The sequence below is a fragment of the Sinocyclocheilus anshuiensis genome, unplaced genomic scaffold (assembly GCF_001515605.1).
Source record: "Sinocyclocheilus anshuiensis isolate Anshui unplaced genomic scaffold, SAMN03320099.WGS_v1.1 scaffold1240, whole genome shotgun sequence".
Classification (NCBI taxonomy): Eukaryota; Metazoa; Chordata; class Actinopteri; order Cypriniformes; family Cyprinidae; genus Sinocyclocheilus; species Sinocyclocheilus anshuiensis.
Window position 1 is genome coordinate 1,077,761 of NW_015542555.1, and position 8,997 is coordinate 1,086,757.

The window sequence follows — 8,997 nt, forward strand, 5'->3', positions numbered from 1 at the left end:
GATATATCTGGTCATGTTTTAAAATGTCAACAAATATGTCAGATTTTTTCGTAGAAAGTCACACAGTGTATGTTTACCTACCATATAAATCATAACTTCTCTTTGACATCTGTTCTTAAATTAATCTGATTTAAATGACCTTACACTAACAGTACCTCAGAAGGGAGTGATTAGTGATTATGGTGATGTTTGACTCCGGGGGCCACAAGGTAGAGAAAAGTTCGGAGAAAATCAGTGTAAAAAAATGAAAATAAAAGGTTAAGCAAGTAAAAACATAATTAGGTAAATAATAATATAAAAAAATATATATATAAATCTAAAAATACAATACTGTAGTGATTAGAAAATGTATGCACAATACAAAATAAAATGTTCTCTAAATAATGTTTTACACTTATTTAAAATATCAATTTTCACAGTCTGTATACATGAATAGCTGGCTTTTTAATTTTAGGATGGGGGTCTCTCGTATGAGAATGATCATAATTGGGTGTCCGTGGCATATAAGAGATTGAAAACCCCTGGATTAGTGCATAGTGTGCAGTATACAGTGTTCAGGAATTAAAAACAGTACGCAGAATACTGTGATAAGCATTTCAGACAGTATATGCCACACTGCTGTCACATGACCTCATTAATTCAGCATCTATTTCAGATAATCATATTAAATCTGTCAAGAATGTGGTGTTCAAAACTGCGGCTGATCTGATAAATTCATCACACTAGGAAGGTCAAGCAGCATTGCATTGTGGAATATGGTATCCCATGAAGTGTGCTTTGCTGTCTGATGCACATATTGGCAGATGGAGAACAGCAGGTCATCCAGGTAAATACCTGGGATTCATGGAATACTATATCCCACAATACAATGCTGCTCGTCTTAACCTTCCATTTCCAGTGCACATAATTTCCATGATACACTAATGTTCAAAAACTTGGGATCAGTAAGATTTTTTTATGTTTTTGAAAGAAGACTCTTATGCTCACCACGTCTGAATTGATTTGATCAAAAATACAGTAAAAATGTTAATATTGTGAAATATTATAACTTTTTCAAATAACTGTTTTCTGTGTTAATATATTTTAAAATATAATTTATTCCAGTGATGCAAAGCTGAATTTTCAGCATCATTACTCCTGCTTTCAGTGTCACATGATCCTTCAGAAATCATTCTAATATGCTGATTTGATGCTCAAGAAGCATATCTTCCTATTATGCTGTGCTGCTTCATATTTTTTATGGAAATCGTCATACATTTTTTTTGTCAGGATTCTTTGATGAATGGAAAATTCAGAAGAACAGCATTTAATTAAAATAAATATTTTGTAGCATTATAATTGTCTTTACTGTCACTTTTGATTTAATGCATCCTAGCTGAATAGCTCAGTGACCCTAAACTTTTGAACATTAGTGTATACTGAAGAACAAGCAAGAGTAGTATACTATTCTGAACAGAGTTGAACCATTTTATTCTTTTGAGGACATTCTCAAAATGGAATTTTTGTCAGATTTAGCTAACATCTGGATACGTTTTTCAGCAGTTTTGTCCCCAAAAGTAAGCTAGGTCAAGTACACGTGCACATGCACACACACTCTCACACACACACACACACACACACACACACACACACACACACACACACACACACACACACAAAAACCATACCAAAACAGCTGTAAATTCAAACCTTTAAACTGTCCTGTGCTGTTTTAAAAAGGTGTTGACACAAAAGTGCTGATGCATTTGAAAATCACTGCCTAATGCAACTATGAAGTACTACAGATGGCCTTGAGCATATTGTGCATTATATAATTGGTCTCTCAGGGTGATACGTTCTGTTCTTGCCATCTTTTCATTGCTGACAAGATAAAAAATGAATGGTAAGACTGCATGCTTTATAAAGGTAAATTAAGGTAATATAAGGTAAAGACTAATTAATCCTGTAAGGGAATCTTCCATTCCAGACTGCTCACATGAAACATAGATCCTAAATGAACATAAAGCACCTTTTAGCATCAAGTCAACACAACAGTTTTGAAGCATCACTGAGGTTTTGAATGGCATACAGTATATCTGTATAACTGACCCTTCGCTGTGGCGTGTATGTGCTCTTCAGTGCTGCCGTGTGCGCGGGTGTGGACGTCTCTGGAGAATGGCCGTGTGACGGTTCACCCTCCAGGCCCAGCGGTGGAGGGCACGATACTGCACTACAGCTGTCTGGAGGGTTTCATTCTGGTGGGCAGAAACAGCACTCAGTGCACTAAACTGGGCAAGTGGGACTCGCCCAAACCTGTCTGCCACTGTGAGTGCTAGTGTATTTGTGTACTTTCAAGATCAGATCAGTTTTATTTTTTATTCATTACTTCTTTCTTTTATTCTCTTTCTCCTGTGTTCTGCTTCTAATGTAGATGACAGACATTATACAGGTAAGAATGTTTTTGTATTCTTATGTATGATAAGACCAGTATTATAATTACTGAGGAGACATCGTTACTTTGCAATAAATGGAAACTTTATAAAAGGACTAATTATCCAGAAGTTTCCAAACAGAAGACTCCCACAACTGCCATTTCCATGTTACGCCAAATTCCTTAGAAGTGAAGAAGTTTTGTTGCACACATTGGATTAAAACCCTCCTTTTTTCTCACATGAATTAAATTCGCTACTTGGACGGATATATATGTAGTGTTATCTGTGTATAGGTTATGTGATCTTCAACATTTCGAATCAAGTAATAGATGCATTGGATCATTTGTTTATCATTTCCATTTTCATATAAAAGCTGCAAGATTTGTATTTCATCCACTTTTTTTAGCATAGATGTAATTGGCAGCTTGGACAGGTGGGACATGTCCCCACTGCTTTTTGAAAACCATTGAAAAAATAGCCATGGGGAAGACTTATAAAGCAAAGTAAAAGTATCTCGTTCTTCATAATTCCATTCACTGATGTAACAAAATACATTTGTGACAGTCAGGCCTCATCTATAAACCTTAGCATGCACACATCAGGATTTATAAACAATATCCAACGTAATTATATGCAACACCACTCACTCTGGACCGTACACACTCTTTTACTGTGGGATCGAGATGAAATAAACAGAATGCTTTATATTTGCACATTTAGATTAAATATACTACTCTGATGAATGAATGAATGAGTTAATCACACAAATTACATGTACCACTGCTACACATGTGCTGTGCGGTTACTGTGCATTACGCATTCAGTCACGAACAGCAAATGAGGGACACTGACACTGAAGCCTGATGTGCCATACAATTAAATTTATATGTGCATATTTCCTGCTTCTAGCTACCTGTTCAGCACATCCAGTAAAGGGAATCCGTGCTTAATGTATATGGTTGCCATGACAACTTCACGCCCCCTTCCCCCCACAACCTAGTCCCCTCCACTTTTTAAGAAAGATATGCCAATGCTTTTTAGCAACTAAGAACCCTTGTGAAAAAGAGGTGCACTTAATTGTACCGACTCTGCACTGAGTGTACTTTGAATCTGTACTTGCAGGTAATATTAAACAATATTAAGAAAATACGAGGCCACTTAAGTGTACTTAAAGAGAGTAAACTTTCATGTGTGTTTCTTAAAACCCATAAGTGCACTTTTTTAATTTTACATTAAAATTTTCACTTTAAAGTACATTATTATGTACATTATTATTATTAATATGTAAAGTACATTATGTTTTAAGTTTTTTTTTTTGTGCTTTAAAGGGATCATGAACTGAAAAATTCCAGTTCCCTTGATCTTTTGACATACGAGGTCATTGTACTATAAAAAAAACATCCTGTAAGTTCCAGAACTCAAATCTTTCTCGTTAGTCTAAAAACAGCTTATATTGAAGGCAGTCTGCCAAAACGACAGCTTGTGGAATCATGGGCGGCGCTAGGGAGGGGCTAGCACCCCCATACATAAAAAGATGAAATAAAATACAAACTTTTGACTCGCATGCATAACTCGTGCAATGCAAAACAACGTGATGTGATTTGCAGTCACACATCTCATAATGTCATAGCATTTTATTTAAAAAATGGATCGGTGCCTTGTGCTAAGTAGGCCTGCTCCCGTCTAAAGATTTTTTCTAGTCAACTGGTTGCACGTTTATATTCAATTGATTAATATAATAACCTACTAAACCATCCTTTAATATATAGGCATTTAGGCGTAGCCTATTCCACACTCAAGGGCACGCACCAGCAAAAGTATTGATTATGAATGCATCGGGGGAAAAGTATTTTTTTAGGGGAATAATTATTTATTACTAAACTAGTGCTTTCTCAGTCAGTGTCGGCTGCAAAGATGAAGTTGCCAAATGCCGACGCTGACTGGCCATCTCCACAGTAGACTAATGGACGTGCCTTTAATAGAGAAATGCACCTTTCCATACGGACTACATAATTTGCTTTTTATTTGAATTGGTTCTTTTAATAGTAGACATTTCAAGCTTTCTATAGATTTATTTCTTATGTCTGTGAGCCGGTTCATTGTTGTGACATGCTCCATTCACGGAGACTGCATGAGACGACAGAAATTTCATATTAAAGTATATTTCAGTTTACCACAATTGGTTGTCAGTACATTGTAACCATATTTTAAAGACAGTACAAAAATAAAGGTAATTATGACATTACATATAGAGATGTACTTACACTACAGTAAGTCGTGTACTACACTCTCAGAAGTAAAAAAAAGTGTACCTATTGAAAAGGTACCACTCCAGGGACAGCTTTTGCCAAAAAGCACTCTAAAATTCAGCTAATTGCATTTCATATAAATTTAAATTATAATATATGTTTTGTTTAATTGCAATTAACATTCAGTTAATTGATGAAAAACATTACATTCAGTTCTATTCAGTACTATGTCTTCCTTTGCATAGGAAGTAGGAATTGTGCAAATTAACAGCGTTGATAATGTTAATTTTTTTTATTTATTTTTTTTTTGGACTGAAAATTCCTCTGCTTTGAATCTTAAACGAGCACCATGTTTTTTTTTTTATTTAAAAAAACGTTTATTTTTCCAAGAAATGTATGGTGTTCATCCCTACCTGGCAGTGGCACTGTTGAGTGTAAAATACTGTGAAGTTCCCCAATCAAATGAAAGAGTAAAATGAAAATCTACTCTCCTGTCAAAAGGGGGCATCATTTCATTCAGCAGTCAGTAAGTTCCTTTACTAACCTGAAGGGGGCAGCATTAGACAAGTTCATCTTGGTCATGCCATACTAAAATCATATCAGAAGATGGCAGTATTGAGTGCACAAAGAGCTGTATATCCTGTAAATGAGACTGTCTGTCATACAGCACTCACCGATGAGCATATGCATATGCTAAATATGAAAAATTAATTTAATAGCACCATAGGGAAGCGGGATTGTATCATACTGACATGCATAATCCCACATGTCACTGCCTGAGATTACATGACGTATGGATTCCCCACGGGACTGCATGACCTTGACTTCCACAGGGCCAGATCGAGGTGAATGAATTGTAGATACCCATCCTGGATGATTTGGCATGTGCGCGAGTGCGTGACACTGTGTGCAGATCAGCCTGTGGTGTTTGCTAAATTGATTAATGGAGGTGTCACTGTCCCAATATGGCAGTGATGTCTGCACACTGAGAGAGAGGGTGATGGAGGGCCGGCCGGCAGGAAATGAGAGAGGATAGGAGTATGAAAATGAAGGAGAGGAAATGAGATGGAGAGAGAGGAGGGGAAAAGGAAGAGGGGGCACAAAAGTAGGGGGTTGTGGGAAAAGAGAGATAGCATGGTAGAGAAAAAGCAATTTAGGAGGAGGGATGGGAAGAGTAGATGATTTATGCGTTACATCTACTTAGTAAATGGTGTTTTCTCACAGTTTTTACCTGGCTGGAAACACACTCCCAGGTTATCACATGCTTTTTGCCGCCACCTGCTTCTGCCAGCAGCCATAATAACCTGCACAGCAGTGGCTATACTGATCTATACGTACCTTTAAGTGTTACAGATCACATTTGCACTGTCTAATCCGTAATGTGTGTCAATACTTAAAATTGCTTTGGCTACAGAAGTAAATCATTCAGTTGCAAACAATGAGCCAATCCATCCAAGAAGTCACATGACACAAAATGCTAATGATGCTGATGAGAATTGCTCAGTTAGCAACAATACAAAACACTGTATATATATCTAGCAACTGGCTAGAACATCCTAGCAACCAGCTAGAACACCTTAGCAACACAGTAATGAATAATAAAATGGTTAGCAACCAGCCAAAGAAAACCTAGACATTTCTAGCAACAATCTTGCCACCTGAGATATACCTAGAAAACAGCCAGAAGACCATAGCAACCAGTTAGAACACCTTAGCAACACTTAAGTTGTTAGCAACCAGCCAAAGAAAACATAGACATTTCTAGAAACAACCATATCACCTGAGATATACCTAGAAAACAGTCAGAGGACCCTAGCAACCAGATAGAACACCCTAGCAACACCGTAATGAATAATTAAATGACTAGCAACCCCAAACCCCCCCCCAAAAAGTACACATTTCTAGCAACAACCATAACACCCTAGATATACCTATAGAAAACAGACAGGAGACCCTAGCAACCAGCTAAAACACCCTAGCAACACCATAATGTATAATTAAATGCCTAGCAACCAGCCAAAACAACAAAACAGATTGCCCTAGATACATCTAGCAACCAGCCAGAACACCCTAGCAACACCTAAATGTATATATAAATGCCTAGCAACCAGCTGGAACACCCTAGCAACAGACTAGAACATCCTAGCAACACCTAAATGTATAAAGATATGCCTATCAACCATCCAGAACACCCTAGGCACTTATAGCAATGAGATATAACCCTAGATACACCTAGCAACCAGCCAGAACACACTAGCAACCAACTAGAACACCCTAGCAACACCTAAATGTATAAAGAAATGCCTAGCAACCAACCACAACACCTTAGACACTGATAACAACAATCTATCACCCTAGATACATCTAGCAACCAGCCACAACACCTTAGACACTCATAGCAACAACATATCACCCTAGATACATCTAGCAACCAGCCACAACACCTTAGACACTCATAGCAACAACATATCACCCTAGATACATCTAGCAACTAGCCGGAACACCCTAGCAACACCTAAATGTATAAATAAATGCCTAGCAACCAGCCACAACACCCAAGCATTCAGTCAGGCAAATATAATCTCCATTCATTTTTACTTTGATATCACATAGATATAGATACAAACGTACAAATAAATGTGGATGCTATGTGGTTGCTAGGGTGTGGCTCAGTGGTTGCTAATTGTTTGCGTTCTAGCCCAAGTCAGATAAGTCCATCTCCTCTATAATATTCAAGTATCTAGTTATGGCTTCGGCCCCTTTTTCAATGCAAGTCTTTTTCATCTTCATCATCCACAAAGCAAAAATCGAAGTCTTCTCCTTTAGAAAAGTAATAGCCTCTCCCCAGCTAGTCGCTTAATTTGAGGTATCATTTAGCAGCGGGATGAGTTAAACACTGAAGCTTAATTTTTAGGTTAGGTGTTTGTTCAAATCACTAACCCTAAGTATGAGCAATAACTATAGAGATGTTTGCCTTAACAAGCGCAACTAACAAGCCACTTATAGATCTAACAATGACAATGTATGCATCAGACTAGAGGAAGCATTGAAAATTCTGGGATTGAATGCACTGTCTGGTCATTTAAAAGGAACAGGCTCTGTCTGTGTATATCATTAGACTTAGTGGGTGAGACAGGATGATGTGGTGTAGCCTATTGATTGATGAAATAGGTGGCTAAGAATGAGTGTAATGAAGGCTTGGTATTTGTTATGGCTTTTAGTCATTAGACAAGCACACTGCTACCCTCCAGAGAGAGGACTTTAGGAGATGCTGCCGTTCAATATTGATGTTGAGAATGAAGCTCTGTGATTGGTCCACTCTCAACGTTCAGCATGCCGCATTAGAGGATTTTAATTAAGAGAGGATGCACACAGCGCCGGTGCAATCTTGCTCTCTCTCTCTCTTTCTCCACCTATCGATGGAGCTCACAGCATGTAAAAGATCATCACATGAAAGTGTCCGTGTGAATGAAAGCACCGTGCTTGTCAGAGTAGGTTTTAATTCCTCCTGTGTATGTGTTTCTGTGCACCTTTGAATGTCTGTTTTGTGCTGCGTTTCTCTCTGTGTGTGATAATTTCACGGGTAGCCGAGACAAAGGTCTCCCTTTGGATCGATTTCCCCAATGGCGTTTACATGACATTCGCAGGTCCCACTCAAACCTGGAACCGGTTTCTGCATCCATGGACCTAATCTCATTCTCAACAGAAGTCTATGAAATCCGTGTGCAGTCGGGCGGGAGAATGAGACCGTAGAGAATAAACAAGGGTTAGCTTGAGCTCTCCTCATTTCCGGAGCCGCATTTTATTTAAAAGTGTCGATAAATTATTCAGGAGCAATCACAGAATGTTACAACCTGGAATTGCAGAAACGGCGCGCACCTACAGCACAGTGTGTCAGAAGACCTCCTATTTGCTATTTTCTTGTCCATGTTACCCTGTCCCTGCACCTGCCACCGCACACATCACCAAAATACAACACAACCACAGCTACTGACTTGTCACATACGTTAAGACACCTGCCACGTTGACTTCCAGAAAATGACACATCTGTAACACCTACCGGGTGACGTCTAACACGATGCAACACTCATCACAGCTGCTTCCCCTAGGACAGCACACTCGGTATCTCATATACCATATTGGATTTTTAACCCTGGGTTATAATGTTCCATGTTGCACACTGTTCAAGCCTTGGGTTAGTAATTAAAGCTGAAATAGGTTTTTTTTCTGGATGTTAAAATGCTTCCTTCTCTACTGGTTTTAATATATTAAGTTGATTTGCTGAATTATGTTGATTTACTGAAAAAGTGCAAAGACATTTTTATAAAATAAAATCC

The 8,997-nt window shown here is 38.1% G+C and overlaps 1 pseudogene; it reads left to right on the plus strand.

Moving 5' to 3' along the window:
• Window positions 1-8,997, plus strand: part of LOC107694348 (gamma-aminobutyric acid type B receptor subunit 1-like) — a 128,133-nt pseudogene that overhangs the window by 50,359 nt on the left and 68,777 nt on the right.